The sequence below is a fragment of the Cibotium barometz genome, chromosome 61 (assembly GCF_041138505.1).
Source record: "Cibotium barometz isolate CiBa-2024 chromosome 61, ASM4113850v1, whole genome shotgun sequence".
NCBI classification, from domain to species: Eukaryota; Viridiplantae; Streptophyta; class Polypodiopsida; order Cyatheales; family Cibotiaceae; genus Cibotium; species Cibotium barometz.
Genome location: NC_141106.1, coordinates 19,100,670 through 19,122,981, shown reverse-complemented (window position 1 = coordinate 19,122,981; position 22,312 = coordinate 19,100,670). Strand labels below are relative to the sequence as shown.

Here is a 22,312-nt window from a genome sequence, read left to right as displayed (position 1 = left end):
TTCATCGCTCGTGAGAATGTTATTAAAGATTTTAAATCAAACAAGGTGAAAGAAACTGATGGTAGGTTGACTTTTAGAATTTACCGCTGGCTGGCGTGCTTTGATTGGGAGTTTTTGCCACTTGTTGCATTTCTGATTTTAATTGCTAGTCCAATGATTTAAATTGCCACTTGGAATGGCAGTCGTGGCAAGCCAGCGTGGGCAGAAAGTCTGCTCTTTTAAAAGTGTTTGCTGGCATTTTTTGCTGTGGCAAGTCTGCCGACGTGGACAGAATTGGGGCTGTTAGCGAAAGACGTGTAGTTGGATAACGTGGCAAGTCTGCCTTCCTGCTGAAGGCTCTCTGCAGGGCCTCCGCCACAGCCTCAACCTCTCTCTTCACCTCCTCGAGGGGCCCATGGTCTTGACCGTGAAGAAGCCTGCGAACACAAGAAAGAGCTGAAGAAGAAGGTAATAATGGTGGTGGTGTGAAGAGTATGATTGCCCATCGTGATGGTGACCATCCTTCTGTCGTAAATGTGATGGGCTGGCTTGGTGATGATGGCATTGAAAAAGTAGGCCTGGCTACAAAAAGAAGCAATGTTCAAGGCCATGGGCCCCTCGAGGAGGCAAGATGGGTGGTCAATTGGTTCTGCGACAAGTCCAGGAGGCAAGATGGGTGGTCAATTGGCCATGCAGAGCATTGGCCATGCAGAAAGAAGAAGAAGAAGAAAATAGCTAGGAGGCTCGATGATACCATGCGTTGACGTAGCCAGCCTCCTCCTGCCAGCACGACAGCCATCATCTTCATGCTTTTTGCTCATCATTGAATTGATGTCTTCTTACATACTTATAGCACATCTATTCGTGCCTTTTCGTATTGAGGTAACTTGAAAAGCACACTCCCCTTTACAGCTCATCATTGAATTGATGTCTTCTTACATATTTATAGCAATTGATGTCTTCTAAGTTCTTACATATTTATAGCACATCTATTCGTGCCTTTTCGTATTGAGGTAACTTGAAAAGCACACTCCCCTTTACAGCTCATCATTGAATTGATGTCTTCTTACATATTTATAGCAATTGATGTCTTCTTACCACTGTATAAATTTGAATTTTTTAAAAAATTACCATTGGTAACAAAGTCAAAAACCTAAGTTACCGTTTGGAAACTTTCTAGATTTATAAAAATTCCAATTGGTTACTTTTATATTTAAAATGGTAACAAAAATTAATTCTATAAGTATATAATATAACTTAACCAACCTCTACCTGGCTTCTTGTCAACTCTCAGGCCGGTTGCCGACAGAGATAGGCAGTTTGCAGTCATTGATCAAGATGGACCTCACCTGGAATTTCCTTTCTGGGCCCATACCAGACTCTATTGGGCACCTGCAGAACCTGGCCTCCTTGATTATGCCTTACAATCTCCTCAACGGATCCATCCCCCCCACGCTTGGCCAATGCAGAAACCTGAGAATTGTTGAGCTTTCATTCAATCAGCTCACAGGAAGGCTTCCAGACGAACTAGCGAATCTGAGGTTCATAGCCTCTCTCTCACTGGAGGGCAACCTACTCAGTGGTCCTCTACCCCCTTGGCTAGGGAATTGGCAGCTAGTGAACTCTCTCCTGTTTGCAACCAACCAGTTTTCAGGGAGTATCCCAAAAGAGCTGGGTAACTGTTCCTCTTTGGTCACCTTAAGTTTGAATGGTAACCATCTATCAGGCTCCTTACCAGCAGAGCTCTGCAAGGCACCCCTGCTCTCTCAGCTGTTTTTGAACAAAAATTTCTTCAATGGCAGCATAGACGACACGTTCCAAAACTGCACAGCCTTGACTGACATTGAGCTCAATGGGAACAAGCTTACAGGTGGGGTGCCTGGGTACTTTGCAAGGTTGGATATGCTAGTAGCTCTCAGCATTGATGGGAACAACTTTTCTGGGTCTATACCTAATGAGATATGGGGGTCCAAGTCTCTTATGGAGATTTCAGCCCGAAGCAATCTTCTCACAGGGGCACTGTCCCCTCGTGTAGGGGACCTGAAGATCTTGAATCAGCTATGCTTGGATAACAACCACCTAGAAGGGGCTCTTCCAGCGCAGTTGGGCTTGTTAGAGAATCTAACCACTCTCACCCTCAGCTTCAATGCTTTCACTGGGCAAATCCCTCCTGAGTTGGGGAACTGTGCACAGCTTGCTACTCTTGATTTGGGCAACAATCACCTATTTGGGCAGATACCATTGGAGTTTGGCAGCCTCCCTGAGCTGGATTGCCTTGTCCTTTCCCATAACCAGCTATCTGGGGACATCCCAGACAAGATATGTTCTGTCTCTAGGGAGTTCAACATGCCTGACTCCATGTTTACCCAACATTTTGGGGTGTTGGACCTCTCATTCAACCACCTCACAGGCAGCATACCTGCTCGTATTGGAAAATGCTCTGTTCTGGTCAATCTTTTACTTCAAGGCAATCAGTTGAGTGGGACTATTCCAGAGGTTCTATCCGCGCTTTACAACCTCACCACCCTTGACCTTTCAGACAATGCATTGAGTGGAAACATCCCTGCCCGCTTGGGAGAGTTGGGCAGACTGCAGGGCCTCAATTTAGGCCATAACAAACTCAGTGGTGAAATCCCTTCAGAGCTTGGAAAATGCAAGCAGTGATGTTTTAAAAGAAGATGCAAATGTATGGAGAGGTCTTACCTGGGATTAGGGGAGGTTGTTTGAAATCTAGAATCTCCAGATCCAACAGTTGTGAAGAGCCGTTGGAGAAGCCAGACTCCAGAGGCAGCAGGGCTTGCATGCCTTGATTCAAGCTGAGCCATTCAAAAAAGAGAGAAAATCAGACTAAATTATGCGTGAGGTACTAGCTCTCCTTCAGTAATTGTTATGCTGCAATATATGTACTGGCAAGCTTAGAGTTAAACTAATCTTATGCGCTGGAAGAAGAATAATGAAAAGAGCATTATTTTTAATTAATGCTATGTGGGGGGCATGAGAGCTGCAAAACCACCTTACTGTATGATTGGCCGTCACCGAAAATGAATCTTCGATGTAGCAACTCTTGAAGTAGTGGCGCCCATGATCATCGAAGAGGGTGTCCCGGACGCCAGCAATCCTGAGGGCCACTGTCCACCACAGCTTGTAAGTTGTGCGCCAACACTGGCCCAACAGCTCTCCGGGTGCTGGAGCTGGTGCAGAGTTCTGCAGGCAAAACGATCATTAGATAGAATCATAATCCCGATTCCCCACCACTGCCCAGTTGCAACTTGGAAGGGAAAGGGGAAGGGGAGGGGGGAACGCACACCTTGAAAACTTACGGAGAGCGGAAAGTTTAAGGGTCCTTTCTAAATTCTCATGTTATATATATAAATATATATATATATATACATATATACCCTAATGGTAATAATTTGTAAAATCTGAGTTACCATATGGTAATTCATAAGAAAATCTACGTTACCAAATGGTAACTATGTTTAGAATCAAGGTTACCACATGGTGATTATATCTTAAACTAGGATTACCATTGGTAGCTTTTTTTAGTATTGGTTCCAAGGAAGTTACCAAATTTATACAGTGCTTCTTACATATTTATACAGTGCTTCTTACATATTTATAGCACATCTATTCGTGCCTTTTCGTATTGAGGTAACTTGAAAAGCACACTCCCCTTTACAGCTCATCATTGAATTGATGTCTTCTTACATATTTATAGCACATCTATTCGTGCCTTTTCGTATTGTGGTAACTTGAAAAGCACACTCTCTGCTTTACTTTGCCATGCCGCTCTTCACCTCCCCCTTGCACTTGTTCGGACCAACAGTGTAAGCAGCACTTCCAGCCCTTCCAATGAGATTTGGTGTATCTCTAGCCCATGTTTGTACTTTTGAACTAATTGGCTCTGCACAGAGAATTGAGACCCCTAAAATTAAATCCAAAAAGGTGACTAGCTGTGGCATTTTTGTGTGATTTTTTGAAAGTCCATTTAATGTCAGCGTTGTGAGAGAGGTGGTAAAAGTCCTTGAAATATGAATGCATGTCTGCTTCATGAGGATTCTATGTAATCCTTTGAGGATAATCTATATTTATTCTTCATTTTCACTATTTAGTGAGAAATGTGGTGTGCCAGAAGAGATAGGGAGTGAGAATAAGTAGCCAAGCAACTGCAAATGAAGCTAAATGAGCAAAGGGAATCATCCCACATTGATGTACAAGCCCAACTTGAAGGGTGTATCTCCTCATATAAAAGGGGACTTTTTCAAGCAATAAAATCATATCATCTGCACTATCTCAAGTCTCTTTATGTATCCAAGCTAATTCAGCTTGGTGTCTAATTATACTTGAGGGTATCTTAATTATACTTGAGGGTATCTTAATTAGCACACACTCATGATGAGTTTTTTTCATTTCTATCCACCTTAGATTGGTGTTGTCATTAGTATAGAATTAGCTTATGATTAGGTAGATATCTTATCGTTATGAGAGCTTGATCCACAATTTTGAACATGGTATCAGAGCTAGGATAAGGCTCCCATTAGGAACTTTATGGACCCAAAAAGGGCCTCCTAAGGATTCCTAATTTTAAGGGATTAGAGCTTAAAAAGCTGGGCTTAAGAGAGACAAAGACTATGATGACCCCTATTTTTTGCCTTGCCACATCAACCATACCCTCCTAGTTTTACTTTTTAAAGGGAATATTCTCATACTCTCTCTCTTACTTTTTGACTTTTCTCATACTTTTTGAATTTTTATCTTCACTCTCTACAAATTGAATCTTTCTTGTCATTTTGAAATCTCCTTCCTCATTAACTCCCACCATATCTCCCTTCCACATCAGCAAAACATTCTCGTATTTAGGTGGGTCCCAAAGAGTGAAAATTTTTACTTTTTAAATTTTTAACATTTTGAGGTGAAAAAAAACACCGCACAACCAATATGTATGATGAAAATATTTTTTTCCCTCCAAAAAGCTTGTTTTTCAGGAATCACGTCAGAAGCCTATCAGCCAGTACATCCATAACTAACTGTCAGGGACTCCACTAACACAGACTAGGTGCATGGAGCTCTCAACTACCTCCAACGATGCATGAAAAGATGGATTAAAAGAAATGACCAAGATGTAGGCGGTAATCCACGAAAAGGGCATGGTCATCCAAATGATAAGGAGCCAGAAAGAACCCTTGTAAGAAGAGTTGTGCATGAGGAGTAAGGAAGTGAACCACCTAGAAGAAATGCAAAGCCAAGTCCGAGATCTCTAGAAGGCCAATGGAAGACTAGAGTGGAAATGGAGAAGATGAAGGAAGCAATGAACCGAAAAGAACAAGAGAATGTGTAATCGCAACAAATAGACATGGACAGGGCCAGGGAAAGCCATGCTATAATATAGGGCCATGAAGGAAGCAATGAACTGGAAAGAACAAGAGAACGTGTAATCGCAACAAATAGACATGGACAGGGCCAGGGAAAGCCATGCTATAATATAGGGCCATGTTGCCTTGATCAAAGAGAAGCATCTCAGGGTCATAAAGGAAGTGCACACTAGAGTCGATAGGGACAAGATAGAACTGGTCAAGGTAGAAGCTAGGCTAATGGTCCTGGATGCACAAGAATTTCCAGAGGTCTACAAGCTGGAGCTGGAGAAGATGGAGCAATGGGAAGGGCACGCAATCGAAAACCTAAAGGAGATGTGGGGAGAATACCTAAACAAATTGACAGCCATCATGCAAGCCCCCACACCTTCCTGTAGAAGCAGATGGTGCCCTAGCATTCACATGATGAAAATACAAAGGGAGGATCTGAAAATCTAAATCCAACCAAGCTAAAAGGCTCGAAACCAACAAAGGTTATGGAAGTAGCTGCACCCAACCAAGTGGGCACGGAGGCCGGCACCAGTGGGTGAGGCACTAGCAAGGAAAAAGAGTTGCAAATCGAAAACGAGCAGCTGAAGAATGAATTGGAAGTCTAGAAAAGGAGTTTCACCCTCTTGAAGTGAGATGAAAAAAATCCACTCGGTGTCATATGATTAGGGGAAAGAACTTCTTATATATAAAGGGTAATGAATGGACCTAATCTCTGACGAGGAGCTAAAGGAGAATGCATGGGTAGCTACAAAGAAATTGGACGAGAAGGAAAGTGACAAGGCTGTGATAAGAGCCCAAATTGAAGAGATTAATTCTCTAGTTAAAGAGTTCAAAGAGCAGCAAAAACAGGATGGGCAGACAATAATAATAAAGGCCCTCGAAAAGGATGTAGAGGCTACTACGCCTGCTGGAAGAGTGACAAGAGAAAGAGGAGGAAAAATGACAATGAATGATTTGAGACGTTGATGACACGAAAGCGGTATAGCTATATATGCCTTTATAGAGTGTCACACTTCCACACACTGACCCAGAACACCGAACCCAAGAGTATGAACAAAACTTTATTTCAATACAAGTCTTCGTTTTTACAGAGTTGAACATCCATTACATCCTCAAAACCATCTTCATCTAACACCCACTCACAACAATCAGCCCACTCTCCTTCATCGATATGAATTATAACTGACCAGTACCCTGCATCACTATCAGAGTAAACAACCTCAAACATAGTACCATCTTTAAAGTACAATTCTTCAATATCCGGACCAAACTCCAGGACAAGATACATATCTGAGGTGGGCTACCCTCAAAGCTTTACTTCAAGCTTACAAGACTGTATTTTCAGGACAACAACTATTAGAGGCATGTATACAAGAACCCAGTTCCAACTTAGACCCTTTATACAAGTCTTTCTAGAAAACCCGTCCAGTATGCTTTCACACAGGAGATTACATTCAATATACAATTTAACTCCAAATTAGTCCACAAAACCTGCATATAACTGTCACTAGGCTTCTCAAAGCTCCTTCTGTTTTACCCCTTCTACTGCTGTTTTGCTGTAGCCAATTTAAGAATTCAAAAAACACCTATTATCCTGTAGCTCTTGGCTTGCAACACCTTGAGAACACCTCCACAAAATCACAACAAATCAAAACGCCCAAAACAGATCTAAAATTCAACAAATTCAGCAGCTTTCCTGGCCAAAATCCTCCTCGTGTAGCTTCTCCTCTATGCTTCTGGACAGCCCATTGGATGCTACTAGAAGAGCTCTCTATATTAGACACTTCATGAGAGTATATCCCTGTCTACAGCTCCCCCATGACATATAACATGGCAAGCTTTTCTCCAACGTAGGTAATCCCTCTTAAACCTGCAGGCTGCACATAGTATTTACCTCTCCTCCTCCACGAAATTGCTCCCGAGGTCTTCCACTCCTTAATACTAGCCACCAAATGCTGTCCTCTCAATGTCAACTGCTACAATTTTTGTCTTATCTTATGTACAGGGTTCTCACCATCACACATAGTTTGCGCCCTTCAAGCTTCACGGTGGTCAGCTCCATGGCGATCTCCTTTAGTAGCTTCTCATAGTCCCCATGCCAGTCATCCACAAGCATCGATCTAACACAATCTTCCCTTCCCGATTCAAATCTAGAGGAGCTTCTCTCTTTCAGATTACATGCAAACAAGCCTTGCCGGTCTAGGAGACTTCCTTCTACCCACCTGGGGACTTAGCTTTTTTGTCCTATGCTGCATAAAAAAAACTTGACCTCTTCTCTTGGCTCCTGGGAATTTTCAGAATTATGAAGTTGACTTACGTCCTCTACCTCTGAAAGCTTCCAGCGTGGCCCCCAGCTGGTCGCCCTCTTCTCTGGTTCTTGACCGTGGAGGTCTTCAAAGGTCACCTTGATGTGTGAGATGTCATCGTCTGCGCAGCAAGAGGGGGAAGTTCCTTCTTGTTCCTCTCCTCCTCTCTTCTCTTCCACTCTCTCTCTCTCAATTGCTCTCACAGGTTGTGGCAGCAGCCTGTCGGCCTCCTCGTGTAGCTTCACAGCACCGGATTAACAAAACCCATCGACCAGCTCTGAGAGAATCTGTGAGAAAACCGACTAGCAACAATAAGCAAGCCGAGAAGAAAGTCCACCAGCCCAGTAACACATGTAGAAGCAACCTACCAACCTTATGACACCTGAGTAAACTGTTCAACAGCCTTGCGCCACCTCTAGGAGTCAACTTGCTCTAACAAAAACCCCAAATTAAAAAAAAATGGTGCCCCCCTCTCTTTTCGGGCCCGAAAAAGAAAAACTCTTTCAATCAACTCCCTCAAGCTCCAAAAACGGCGAGTTCTTCCAGAGGCTCCTTGGGCTGACACTTGGCATTGGTCTGCATGCCTGCCACCTATTCAAGTCAAACCCTTGCATGACACATAAGTGTCCAGTCACATTATCAATATCCATCACACAGTCTACCTTACTCCCTCTTAAACCTTGGAAATTGTGCCAAAATCTTCTTATTTTTTCTCTCTTTACTTTCTCTCTCCTGTACATTGAATTTATCTCAACCAAAGCTCATAACTGACTCAAACTGATTACATATTTCTGAAACCCTTAGTACTCTGCACACTATGTACACATCATCAATCTCTGTTTTTGTTCACACATATTTAGCAACCCCCTATTTCTGCTGAGACATTCATGTCCAGCAGCTGTACAAACAGGGATGTAATATTCAGATGATCCTCTATATTTTCCACAACCTCCTGACATGCATCACAAGCTTCCTGATCTTCTTCTTCTTTCAAGGCTAACATCAACCGAGCAAAATACTTCTTTAATCACAAACCATTCACTCTTCTTTTATGCTCCTTTCCATTTAAATCAGTAAGCTGATAGCTTCCATTATCAAACTTTTTTTCAACTTTGTACGGACCTTCCCACTTTGTCTAGAATGCAATATGAAATGTACTGTCTAGCTTGCTATTATACCTGAGAACCAGATCACCTTCTTCAATTTCTTTTTGCTTCACCTCCTTATTCTCTTTCTCTTGTCTTTTCAATTGCATAGTGGCATAGCTTGCTATTATACCTGAGAACCAGATCACCTTCTTCAATTTCTTTTTGCTTCACCTCCTTATTCTCTTTCTCTTGTCTTTTCAATTGCATAGTGGCATAGTAATCAAAAGCTAGCTCTCTGTCTAATTGGGCTGTTTGCAAGGCCAGCAATCTTTCTCTGTAAAAATTGATGGTGATAAGGAGTGGTATACTTGTGGTTGATGTTTAGTCTTCTGCATAACTGGTCAACTACCTCTCCTTAAAATTCAGGACCGTTGTCTGATAATAACTCTAGAGGAATACCAAATCTGCAGCATATATGTTCATACACAAAATCAGCCACTTCCTTATTATCTACTCTCTTCACTACCTTCACTTTTGCCCATTTTGATAGGTAATCCACCGCAGTAAGCATATAACACTTCCCTCTAGCCGTCCTGGGAAATGGTCCAATTGCATCCAACCCCCACCTCTCAAAAATGTCATATACCAGCATGATATTTCTCGGCTCCATTTTTAAGATTCTCTTCCCCATTCTTTGGCACTCATGGCAAGACCTGCACCAGTGTTGAATATCCTTCTGGATGGAAGGCCATACATAACCCTCCAGTAATATCTTTTGCAAGGTTATCTTAAATGCATAATGACCTCCACAAGCTCCCTCATGATTTGAAGATAGAATATGATATATTTCTTCCCTCCAGAGAATTCTTCTCAATACCTGATCAACTCCTTGCATGTACAATTCATCCCCACTCATGACATAATGTTTACTTTTCCTGATAAAATGATACTTTTGACTTTTTTGAGCTCCTCAGGCAAGCGACCTCAGAGTAAGTAATCCACCACCTTAGATAGGTATTCTCTCCCTCTGTATAATGGCTCTTCAATTTTTGCAATTACTGGGTCCTGATCAATTACCTCCTGTGCTAACTCATGTGCAATGTGACTGTCCTCCCGCCGCCTGCACAGCAGCAGCCTTCTAACATCAGCCACACATCCTTTTAATCTCGGATTCTTTGCCCGCCAACTACCCAAGACCTGCTTTACTACTAACAGGGAATCTCCTTTTACAATTAACTTTTGAATTTTCTGTTTTAGAGCAGCCTGCAGTCCCTTAAACAATGCTGCGTATTCAGCCTCATTATTACTTTTGACTTTCAGATGTATCCCATCTTTTAGAATCAGCCCGCCTTCTTCTGAATCCTGGATTATATAACCCCCGGTGGCCTGATGTATACTCCTCTTATACGAACCATCAAAGAATAAGACATGAGCTCCGGGAATGATACCTTGTTTCTCTTTTTCTATCTAAATCAAAAATGAGAAATCATATTCTTGAAACTCCACCAACCATCGCATCATACCTTTTGAGAGCAAAGTACCATTCACCAGCTGAGGGAGAAGAGTATAGTTCGTCAGAACCACAAATGGTCTCATCAGGAGATATGACCTGAACTTCCTGCAACAAGCATATACCAGACTTGATAAAACCAATTCAGCCTCAGTATATTTCCTTTCTGCTTCCGTCTTCACCCTACTTGCATAATATACAGGTTTCATGTATCTGGGCTCATCTCCTCTCTGCATTAAGATTGCTCCAACCACATCCAGACCAAAAGAAGGATTCATATAAAAGACCTGAGAGAAATTTGGGGCTTTTACACTGGAAATACCTCCCAATACCTCCTTCACTTTCTCAAACACTTCCTCGCATTCTTCATTCCATTGCAATGGTTCTTTCTTCATGGCCTGTTGTGAAGAGGATAAAGCAATTGAGATACTAAATGAATAAATCTTGCCATATACTTTACCTTCTGGACAAAAGTCTGTAGGCTGCCTGGATGTTGATGGTGCAGATAATAAGATAAGAGCTTTTATTTTCTCCGGATCAGGTTCAATTCCATTTTGAGATATCATATGTCCCAACAGCTTCACTTTTGAACATCCTAAATGACACTTTTGAACATCCTAAATGACACTTTTTAGGATTCAACTGTCCACGTGCATTATCCATTTTAGAAAATACTTGCTCCAATTTATCACCATGCTCCTTTTGAGAACTATATACACATATATCATCCAAAAAAGCTCTCACAAAATCATCTATAAGAGGTGCGAGTACTCTATTAGTATTCCTCTGATACCATGAGGGTGCATTTTTTAAACCAAATGGTACTACGCGATAACAATAGCAACCTCAGGGTGTAATGATAGTGGTTTTTAGCTTGGTCCTTCTCAGCAATTGAGATCTGAATATACCCAGAGAAGCCATCGCATACACTATATCTCTCATACCCAGCCACCCTGTCTAAAATGTCATCAATGAATGGCAGAGGATAGTGATTGCTTTTTGTTGCAGCATTCAGAGGCTTGTAATCAATACAGACTCTCCACCTAACTGTATGCTTTGGAGTAATGACCACTGGATTTGCCCAATCTGAGTGATCTTTCTTCAGACTCACTCTTCATTTCCAGCTTGCTACTCATATTGAACTTCGTGGCTCTTCCTCTCTTATTATGTACAGTTATAATACCCCTCCTCCAATTTTGGATGGCACCCACCTGTCTGAGCCAAGTCCTACCTAAAATTAGCAGATAAGCTCCCAAACCAACCGACACAATATGGCAATTTATGCTGCAAATCACACCAAAAGCAGTCACTAGCACTCCTCCTGTACATATACCCAGACACTTCACTCTTGCATGATTTGCCAATCGGAGTCTAAAATCTGAACTAGCATTCAACTTTAACCCCAATCTCTCCATGCAAGACTGAGTCATCACGCTGATTTGTGCAGCGCCATCTACATATGCCTCTCCAACACTCACACCTCCACACCAAGCATCAACCGACAGATATCAGGAAGGTCTTCCCACAGACATCAATTCCATTTCACCCTGTGTGGGCTCCTGCTCATTTGCTTTCCTCGGATTTGCAAACCTCTTCCACTCTCTCTTAAGCTTCGGACACAATCCAAGCAATTGGGCGAAAGTTTTATTGGCTACCCTTTCTTTTAAATCTCCTATCAGGGTGTATTCTTCCTGACCTTGACCGATACGCAAATCTGAAGTTTTATAGCATCTTCTTGGCTTCCTTTTCTTCTTCTCTGGTTGAGGGCTAATGTCAAATTGGAAATGTTTTCCTTTCTTAGATGATGGTTCAGCTTCCGCCATTGTACTTCTTGTCCTTTTGGCCACAGGCATGATCTTTGGAATAGTCTCCACTCCTATCAAGCTAAGAGCCAGTCCCTTTCCTTTATCTTCTCCTTTAACTCCACTGGGAGACGGTTGACTTGGATCTTTCACCTCAATACTGTGATCTCCTGATCTATCATTAGTTCTTTGCATCACGGGATACATTCCACCACCTGCCTTGGGTGGTTTATCACATTGAGGGCTGATATGTCCCCGCTCCCCACAATTCCAGCATTTGACATTGCTTAAATAATAGCCTCGTTCTCTCCCTGATCCTCCCATATTTCCTTCACCTATTGGCATAATATCTCTCTTATTATTTGGAGCACCTCGACTTCTTCCCCTTCCACCTGCTTCCATCCAATTCAAACTTAAAGACGTCATGAGTTCCACTGCATCATGAATGTCTCTCTTCAAGGTATCCTCCTGTTCAGGAACAACAGCAGCTTCTCTTTCAGGATGCATACTCTCAATCTCTGGCATCTTCACAAACTTTTTTGGCTCTTCCTGTATTCCCAACTGCCTCAGACGCTTCACCTTCCACTCCTTCTCTCGAGCAACTCTGACAGCCTCCTCAAAGCTATCCAGCTTCTTCAGCTCCACCTTCAGACGGAGGGTAGGCTCTTGACCAGCCACAAACCGTTCTCTCTTTATCATCTGTGGGGGTACTTCAGGAATCAAAGCCTCACACCATAGACTCCACAGTCTACAAAACTCAATCAAATACTGATCCACATCCTGACTATCCTTAAGCTAAATTTTACACAACTCTTTCCACACATCATTCGGACTTCTTACACAGGCAAACTGTGCCAAAAATGCACATTATTGTGTGTAGTCACAAACATCTCCGGGGTTGCCCTGTCTTTCATCAAAGCTATAAATTCCATCTTTTCTAGAAATTTAAACGCACTTTCATATGGTAATCCCCAATATTCTGGAAAGTCTTGAGCCATCTCTTCAATCCTTCTTCACACAAACCCTTGTCTTCTCTCACAAACTGAAGGAAATTTCTTCCTCTGTGTGGAGGCACCAAAAAGTGATGACACGGAAGTGATATAGCTATATATGCCTTTATAGAGTGTCACACTTCCACACATTGATACAAACACACCCAGAACACCGGACCCAAGAGTATGAACAAAACTTTATTTCAGTACAAGTCTTCGTCTTTACAAAGTTGAACATCCATTACATCCTCAGAACCATCTTCATCTAACACCCACTCACAATCAGCCCACTCTCCTTCATCGATATGAATTATAAACTCACCAGTACCCTGCATCACTATATCAGAGTAAACAACCTCAATTATAGTACCATCTTCAAAGTATAGTTCTTCAATATCCGGACCAAACTCCAGGACAAGATACATATCTGAGGTGGGCTACCCGCCGCAAAGCTTTACTTCAAGCTTACAAGACTGTATTTTCAGGACAGCAACTATTACAAGCATGTATATAAGAACTCAGTTCCAAGTTAGACCCTTTATACAAGTTTTTCCAGAAAACCCATCCAGTATGCTTTCACACAGGAGATTACATTCAATATAAAATTCAACTCCAAATCAGTCCACAAAACCTGCATATAATTATCACTAGGCTTCTCAAAGCTCCTTCTGTTTTACCCCTTCTACTGGTGTTTTGCTGTAGCCAATTTAAGAATTCAAAAAACACCTATTATCCTGTAACTCATGGCTTGCAACACCTTGAGAAAACCTCCACAAAATCACAACAAATCAAAACGCCCAAAACAGATCTGAAATTCAGCAAATTCAGCAACTTTCCTAGACAAAATCCTCCTCATGTAGCTTCTCCTCTATGCTTCTAGACAGCCCATTGGATGCTTCTCCTCTATGCTTCTAGACAACCCATTGGATGCTACTAGAAGAGCTCTCTATATTAGACACTTCATGAGAGTATATCCCTGTCTACAGCTCCCCCAAGCTCCCCCATGACATATAACATGACAAGCTTTTCTCCAATGTAGGTAATCCCTCTTAAACGTGCAGGCTGCACATAGTATTTACCTCTCCTCCTCCACGAAACTGCTCCCCAGGTCTTCCACTCCTTAATGCTAGCCACCAAATGTTGTCCTCTCAATGTCCACTGCTACAGTTTTTGTCTTATCTTATGTACAAGGTTCTCACCATCACACACAGTTTGCGCCCTTCAAGCTTCACGGTGGTCAGCTCCATGGCGATCTCCTTTAGCAGCTTCTCATAGTCCCCATGCCAGTCATCCACAAGCATCGATCTAACACAATCTTCCCTTCTTGATTCAAATCTAGAGGAGCTTCTCTCTTTCAGATTACATGCAAACAAGCCTTGCCGGCCTAGGAGACTTCCTTCTGCCCACCTGGGGATTTAGCTTTTTTGTTCTATGCTGCAAAAAAAAAAACTTGACCTCTTCTCTTGGCTCCTGGGAATTTTCAAAATTATGAAGTTGACTTACCTCCTCTGCCCCTGAAAGCTTCCAGCGTGGCCCCCAGCTGGTCGCCCTCTTCTCTGGTTCTTGACTCTGGAGGTCTTCAAAGGTCACCTTGATGTGTGAGATATCGTCTGTAGTCAGCAAGAGGGGGAAGTTCCTTCTTTTCCCTCTCCTCCTCTCTTCTCCTCCACTCTCTCTCTCTCAATTGCTCACACGTTGTGGCAGCAGCTTGTCAATCTCCTCGTGTAGCTTCACAGCACCTCCAACGGATTAACAAAACCCATCGACCAGCTCTGAGAGAATCTGTGAGAAAACCGACCAGCAATAAGCAAGCCAAGGAGAAAGTCCACTAGCCCAGTAACACATGTAGAAGCTGCCAACCAGCCTTATGACACCCGAGTATACTGTTCAACAGCCTTGCGCCACCTCTAGAAGGAGTCGACTTGCTCTAACAAAACCCCCAAATTCAAAAAAACGGCGCCCCCCTCTCTTTTCGCTCCCAAAGGAGTCTACCTTAATCCCTCTTGAACCTTGGAAATTATGCCAAAATCTTTTTATTTTTCCTCTCTTTACTTTCTCTCTCATGTACATTGAATTTATCTCAACCAAAGCTCATAACTGACTCAAACTGATCACATATTTCTGAAACCCTTAGTACTCTGCACAGTATGTACACATCATCAGTCTCTGTTTTTGTTCACACAACGTTCCAACTGGGAAGAAATTGCAAAATTCATGAACCAGTTGTTGGAAGTGTCAAAGACATAGAGATAGGGCCAAAGCAGCTCTCAAGTAGGAGCATTAGGACAAGGAAGAAGCCCCTCCCACGAATCGAGGTCAGTGCGTGGAAGGTGTGGACTCTTATGACTCGCAGATATAGGTGAGGAGGCAACAGCTCATTCAAAGACCGACTTTTCTAATGCCCCTCGCCAACAATGGAGCCACCAAGCAGAAAGGGGAAGGTGGTTGCTAAAGGCATAACCTATAGGAATACCGCCCTATGGGTGAAAATGGAGTGGGGTTGGGAAAACAAGGCCAAAGGAACTTGAGCAGATGGTCTTTGAAAAGGTGTCATAACCCTAGAGCAAAAAGAGCCCCATGCATGCACAGAGCAGGCATGGATGTGGAAATAATGAAGAGGGCAAGGGCAAGGCATCCAAAGGCGTGGCCCATTGATGTCTAGTTCCAAAGGGCTGACAAGAGGATAGGCATAGGGCATGCCTAGGTAAGCAACATGAAGAGGGCTTATGAGCCAAGGTATGCCTAGGATCTCCCCATCAAGTTCATCTTCGGGGGACATAGCAAGACAGAAGAGTTACCAAATGAAGGTGGCTGGAACAAGCCATATGGAATCTCGAGGAGAGGATCCGGACCAGACGAAATCCAAAAACATGATTTTTTTGAAAGCAACTTTGGGATTCGCTATATTGGTGCAATGTCCACCCGTGATGATCGCCCCAAGTGTTGGAGCCTAATCAGCCCGTTTGGCCGCCACCTAGATCGCCGCTCGATCTGACTGTCGTGAAACAAACCGAGCCTTCTTGTTTTGTAACAAACTTGTAACTGCTTCTTGATGAATGGGTAGTATCCCTTCCTTTACAACTATGGGTAGTATCCCTTCCTTTACAACTATGGGTAGTATCTGTAGTTGTAAAGGAAAAAGGAAAATTAGTTGAATAAGGGGATGGAGGGTTAGAGCAGACCTTCTTTACCTGGCTGAGATTGTGGGGAAGAGAGCATTACTATCTGGATTTAGGGTTAGAGCAGACCTTGTTTACCTGGCTGAGATTGTGGGGAAGAGAGCATTACTATCTGGATAGTGCTAGAATCATGTCGGGTTTAGTTGGGCCCAAAGGAGAGGAACATTACTAAATAGGAAGATAAGAGAGTTCGGTGAACAGTTCACGAGTAGAGCTCTTGCTAAGGCATTGTACTATATTGTTATTACTCAAGAATAGGACATGGGTTGGTCCTCGTCTTATTGGTATTTGTCTTACTTTTGTTCATTACATTCTACATATCTCTCTCTATTCGGTATTCAATCTTGTGTTTAGTGTAGTCTTGTCCAAATGCAGATCATTGTTCGGATTTAGGACAAACTTAGGAACTAACTTGCTTTGCATTCAAAATCAATCTCCCCATGTTTAGATAGACATGTAGCGCAACGTTCTGTCTTTGGATTATTGCATTAGTCGTTGCTCCTCCTCCGGAGCCGACTAGGTGGTCTGGACACATAAGTGCCGGATCTAGATCAAACTCTGACATGGTGGACACTCTTACATGTGCGCTTGGCTATTATTGCTTGCACACATGCTAAACGATCAAAGAATTTAATTTTTTAGTAAAATTTGAGTTTTTCTTCACGTAGATTATTGGGATTAGAGTTCCCTTGGGAATTTCTTAATGATGGACTATCACACTTTTCATAGATTTCATGATTTCATATAATTTGATCAAACCTACATTGAGGGGAGATTTATGTGAGTCAGTGTGAGTGTGAGAGTGAGAAAGCTCGAGGATACTAGTCATCAGGAGATTCAAGATATACTATGGAATGCATTTTTGATCATTCTGTACTTCTCTCATAATCAAATATTCGTGGTGGTGGTGATTCTCTGCAATATGGTGTAACTCTACTATTTCGAGTTATTTTTTACAAGACTCTATTTTTTCTAATTTTATGTAAACTTCAGTTGTGTGATGATGAGGAGGAGACTAGTGAGGAGGCCCTATTGGATGTGATAATTCTATGTTACAATTTCTCCAATTTTTTTGTATTTGTGATTGGTGACGAAAGGGTGCCTTACATGTTGACATGCATTCATGGCACCCTGCTAATAACTATATCTTTGCCAATGCCAATCCTTCCTTCCATTTTGTCCATCGAAAAGAGGACAAACCCGAACCAAAGGGAGGTAAACAACTTGGTTCGTGCTAGTTTTTAAACTTGGTTCATGTGGATGTTGGCAGTGAGAGAGATACACAGGCTCGGTTCTTCCTCAAATGATGTGACAGGTGGAGCAAAACATACTCCTAAAAGTGAGGTTGATAAGCATTATGCATTATCCTTGATGTGTCATGCATGAGTTGTATTGTTCATCCTTTCTTTTTTTATTTTTGTATTAAGAGGCCACTACACTACAAATATTTTGATCATGGCTCAATGGACCTATCCTAATATTGTTATCATTTTTGTATGCAAGAGTTAATGATCTAGGTTAATACAATGTTTTCCATTGATATCCATTTGGTGATAGTTTTCATTTTAAAATGGAGAGAATATTGTGTCTACTCATACATAAAAAATGGAATTTGGGGAGCTATTATGTATAAAAAACATGAAAGAAAAATTTACAACTTCGATCATTGCTTGCAAAACTGCCATATTAATAGCTAGCTCAACACAAAAGCATGTTTTAGTGAGGCAGAGTTTTGTCTACAAAGGAGTCGTGAAGAAGAGCTCAATAGTGAGCTAGCTCTAGTACTACAACCCAAAGGCTTATGCAACCACAAAATTCTTTCACAATTTGTTTTCTTTTGTTGGAGGAAAAGAAAGAGTCACCGCCATGGTGGGAGAACTATTGTTTGACGATGGAAACCGTGATAAAGACAAATAAATTTTATGACAAAGTGGGAGATAAATGGCTTATTTTAACTTAAAGGAGATAAGTTACTTTGATACAGCTGTTGGAAGAAAATTGTGCAAGAGATCAAGTTAGGATTGATTGGAAAGAAAGGTAAGGGAGAGTGATCATTTGAAAATATAATTAGTAAAACAAGCTTCTGAATTTTTTTAATGAGATCCCATACTATAAATTAAGGGCTTCATGCTACACAAAGAGAAACAGAAGAAATCTTTCATCACAAGTCAGAGAGAGAGTCTCTCAGACCCCGTCCATGTGTTGAGCCGGGGTGTATTGTACGAACCGGTAGAGGAATCTGGGTCAGTTTGCTGGCTGCAAGTGTCCTTCCTTTGGGTAAGCCATCATGTGTCTTCCGGGAGTACGACTTCCAGGGCTGTGGACGCTGGCATAGCGGGGCATGGTAGCAGGGAGAACAGGCAACTGCATTTGTCCGCTCAGAACGTTACTGGCTTCCCGCATGGTGAGGCGGGCCTTGGGATCGGGATAACAGCACGCCAGCCCTGAGACCAGCACCCGCTTCATCTCATCCGGGTTGAATATGTGGTGGAGCCTTCTGTCCGCAGCCTCAACAATTTTGTCCTGCAAGTGAAGATCCCACACCCAGTCCACTAGCGGGTTGATGCCGGTAGTATTCGGCTGAGAGTGACGGTCGATGGCGTCCAGGGGGTTTCTGCCGCAAGCGACCTCCAGCATCACAGTCCCAAAGCTAAACGCGTCCGACTCCTTTGTCGCCCTGTTTGTCTGCAGGTACTCGGGCGCCATGTAGGCCAGCGTGCCCATGGGCAGCAGCCTTTCCGTCATGTAGAAGGACATGCCCTCCTCCACCTTCCTTGACAGCCCGAAGTCACCCAACTTGGCGTTGAAGTTATCGTCCAGCATGACATTGCTGCACTTGATGTCCCTGTGGAGGATCACATTGTCGCAGTCTTCGTGCAGATAGAGCAACGCTGCTGCGACCCCTTGCAAAATCTGGAACCTCCGCTTCCAGTATAGCTTGGCCACGCATTCCTTATCGTCGTAGAGCAGCTTCTCCAGGCTGCCGTTGGGCATGAAGTCGTAGACCAGTAGGTATCGGCTGCCCTCTGGTGCACTCTCGTAGCACCAGCCTCGCAGTTTCACCAAGTTCTTGTGGCGAATCATATTGCTGATGATGGTCACCTCCGACTCGAACTCTTTACGGCCTTGGAAGGACTTGGCGGAGATGCTCTTGACTGCCACGGGGACCGGCGGCTCCTCGTTGCTGAAAGCAGGAAGGACGCCTTTATAGACAGGGCCGAAGCCGCCTTTTCCAAGCATGGTGCTGAAGTTATCGGTGGCACAGCGCAGGTCATCGTAGGTGAAGCGTTGAGGTCCCTTTGTGGACTCCAACCGCTTCAAGAATATTTCCGTGGTGCCGCTCCCCATGGGGTCCTCAAGGGGTAATTGATTCCCTTTCTTTGGTGGCCACAAGCAGGCCATACAACCGCTTGTCATATTATTTGCAAGACAACTATAGCGGTGGCGGAGCAGACAAGTAAGGATTCAGAAAGCGCAGTAACAATTAAGATAGCGAGTAAAGGAGGTTGGGGTAGACAAATAAAGATAGCGAGTAAAGGAGTAAGATAGGGAAGAGCAGCGGTACAGAAATCAGCTAGTAAGGGTAGGAGACCAGTAAGGTAGGGGAGTAGGGGTAGACAATTAAGCTAGCTAAGAGTAGGGGTAGTATAGAGAAATGAGGTAGCAGAGGGGGGAGGGGTAGACGAGGCTGGGGGTAGACAGCTAAGGTACCTAGAGCAGATTGATTTGCAGCTTGGTTGCTCAACGAGCCTCAGAGTCACGCTTTCTTATACTACTCTCCCCAGACCTCGAAGCTTGAGAAACTTCATTGCCAGTTCGTTGTTTCTAGGTCAAGCCAAGCAGCGATTGATCGCACTGCCACACGGAAATTTTAAAAGCTCCGGTCTCTATCTGTGCAAAACGTAGAAACAATCGTTAACAACGTAGAAAAAATGGTTACGGACAAATCATTACGGACTTACACTTAATGCATGGTGGGGTTAATGGGAAAAAAATTCCATAAAACTTTGAAATCCATGACGTGGTGGCCTACCCTTTTCAGTAACGCAATTGAATTTGTCAAAATATGTGATGTATGTTAGAGATTTTTGGTGACTCTGGGAAAGGATTGCATGCCCTTAACTTTTATGATGTCCCTGTAGCCATTTTCCAAATGGGTCATTTATTTTGTAGGACCCATAAGTCCAACAGCTTGCTATACGCAATCTCGCTACATCATTGTAACCATTTGCTATTATACCAAATGGGCAGAAGCCAGGACTACAATGTGGGCTGATGCTAGGTTGTTGACTTACAAGTTTTTGTACAAAAATGTTATCACACAATTTGGTTGTCCCCTGGAAATTATAAGTGATAGAGGAACCCACTTCTTGAATGAGATAGTGACTTTCTTGCCAGAAAAATTCATCATGATCCATAGGAAATCATCACCTTATTATCCACAAGAAAATGAGAAAGTTGAAATCCAATAAAGTCCTTTGTTTCGATCTTTGACCGAGACTGTACAGGCATCACATTCAGAATAGGAACTTAAACTTCTTACTACTCTTTGGGCTTATCATACAAAATAGCTACTGGCATGACACCTTTTCGTTTAGTATATGGTCTTGTTAATCTAAGGTTAACGGGCACCACCAAAAAATCTTGTCAAGACCTTGTACTCAATGGATAATGGAGAAGTCATCATCAACAACAAGCTAAGAAGACACAGCCAGCTTTTGGAAGAGCTAACAGAAGGGATTGTACATTTGCAGTCAAGAAGGGGTGTCATGGACATCAAGAACTATCAATTAATCACCCAAACCATGAAATGTCCACCCAAAGTGACCTTAGATGCATGTAGCATGCCCTAATCTTGTATTTTTCACTTTATGTTGTACTCAATGGGAATGGCATGGCTTGTATAAAGGTCATCATCTTATTCATTTCTTGAAAGATATCTAGTTACTTCTTATTACTTCACTTTTTTAAGTGTTGGGTGTCCAGCTTCAGTGAGTAGACGCCCATGGCCAATAAATGACTTTAACTAATGAGAAGGGGACATCATTACCTTGAGTGTTGATTAAGAGTGTGCTCTTTCTCCTTGTGTTATAGCTCTCTATCCTATCATCTTTCCCTCTTGGTAGTTCTTGTGAGAGAGTGAGTGTGTGGCGGGAGTCTCCCCTCTTGCCCACTTTCCCTCTTAGTCTTGCCATGTCTTTCTCTCATGGTAGTGCGTGTGATAAAGTGAGTGTGTGTGGTGGGAGTCTCCCCTCTTGCCTTCTTTCCCTCTTCTTCTTGCCATTTCTTGTTAGCTGTGAGAGAGTGAGAGTGAACTACTATCTTGAGTGGTGGAGCATGGTCTTGCAACAATGGGGAGTCCCAAGATCTACATATACAACTCTTGTGGTGAGAATGGGAGGCAGGTCATCTCAAGTGCTAGCCTACATTCGTGTGGTTTCCTCTTGTATGAGATGGCATGTAAGCTCCTCATTTAGTTAGCTTTGTGCTGGTGAGTATGGTGAATTTGGGCTTTCCATTTGCACCACTACCGAGGACCACGATTGTTTGCCTTAGTTTTTAAAAAACTCTTACGTAAGTCTTATTCGTCTTCTTGGCACATGGTGAAAGACCCATGTGTGGAGTTGGAAATTGATAAATCTAGTGATTTGTTTTGTTTGAGATGTTTTTTGTGGGATTAGAATGATTTGTGTTGGATTTGCAGCTTAAGATATAAGACACAATATAGTAAGGCGATTTTGTTAGTATTATCTTTCAATAATAATTAGTGTTTTAAGTTTTTTTAGTTAGTGTTAGTGTTAGGGAGTAGTATTAATAGTAAGGATTAACTTTCATAGTTAATAATTAGTGTTAGTTTGCTAATGGGTGAAAGCATGGAATGGTGGAATTCTATAAGAGTTATATAGCTAAATTTAATATCAAGGGTAAAGGCTTAAAACATATATATATATATATATATTTGTTTTAATGTTATATAGCATAGAAAATGAAATAGTAAAAATGTTCACTAGAAATTTGTCTATGTTAGAATCTAGGTGATTTAGCATCCGTAGTGTGCATGTGTGCATATTAACATTGGGGACAGGTTAGTTG

The 22,312-nt window shown here is 42.5% G+C and overlaps 1 pseudogene; it reads right to left on the bottom strand.

Moving 5' to 3' along the window:
- Positions 1 to 18,463: 18,463 nt before the first annotated feature.
- On the bottom strand, positions 18,464 to 19,567 carry LOC147604637 (L-type lectin-domain containing receptor kinase VIII.1 pseudogene; annotated as a pseudogene).
- Between the last annotated feature and the right edge of the window lie 2,745 nt (positions 19,568 to 22,312).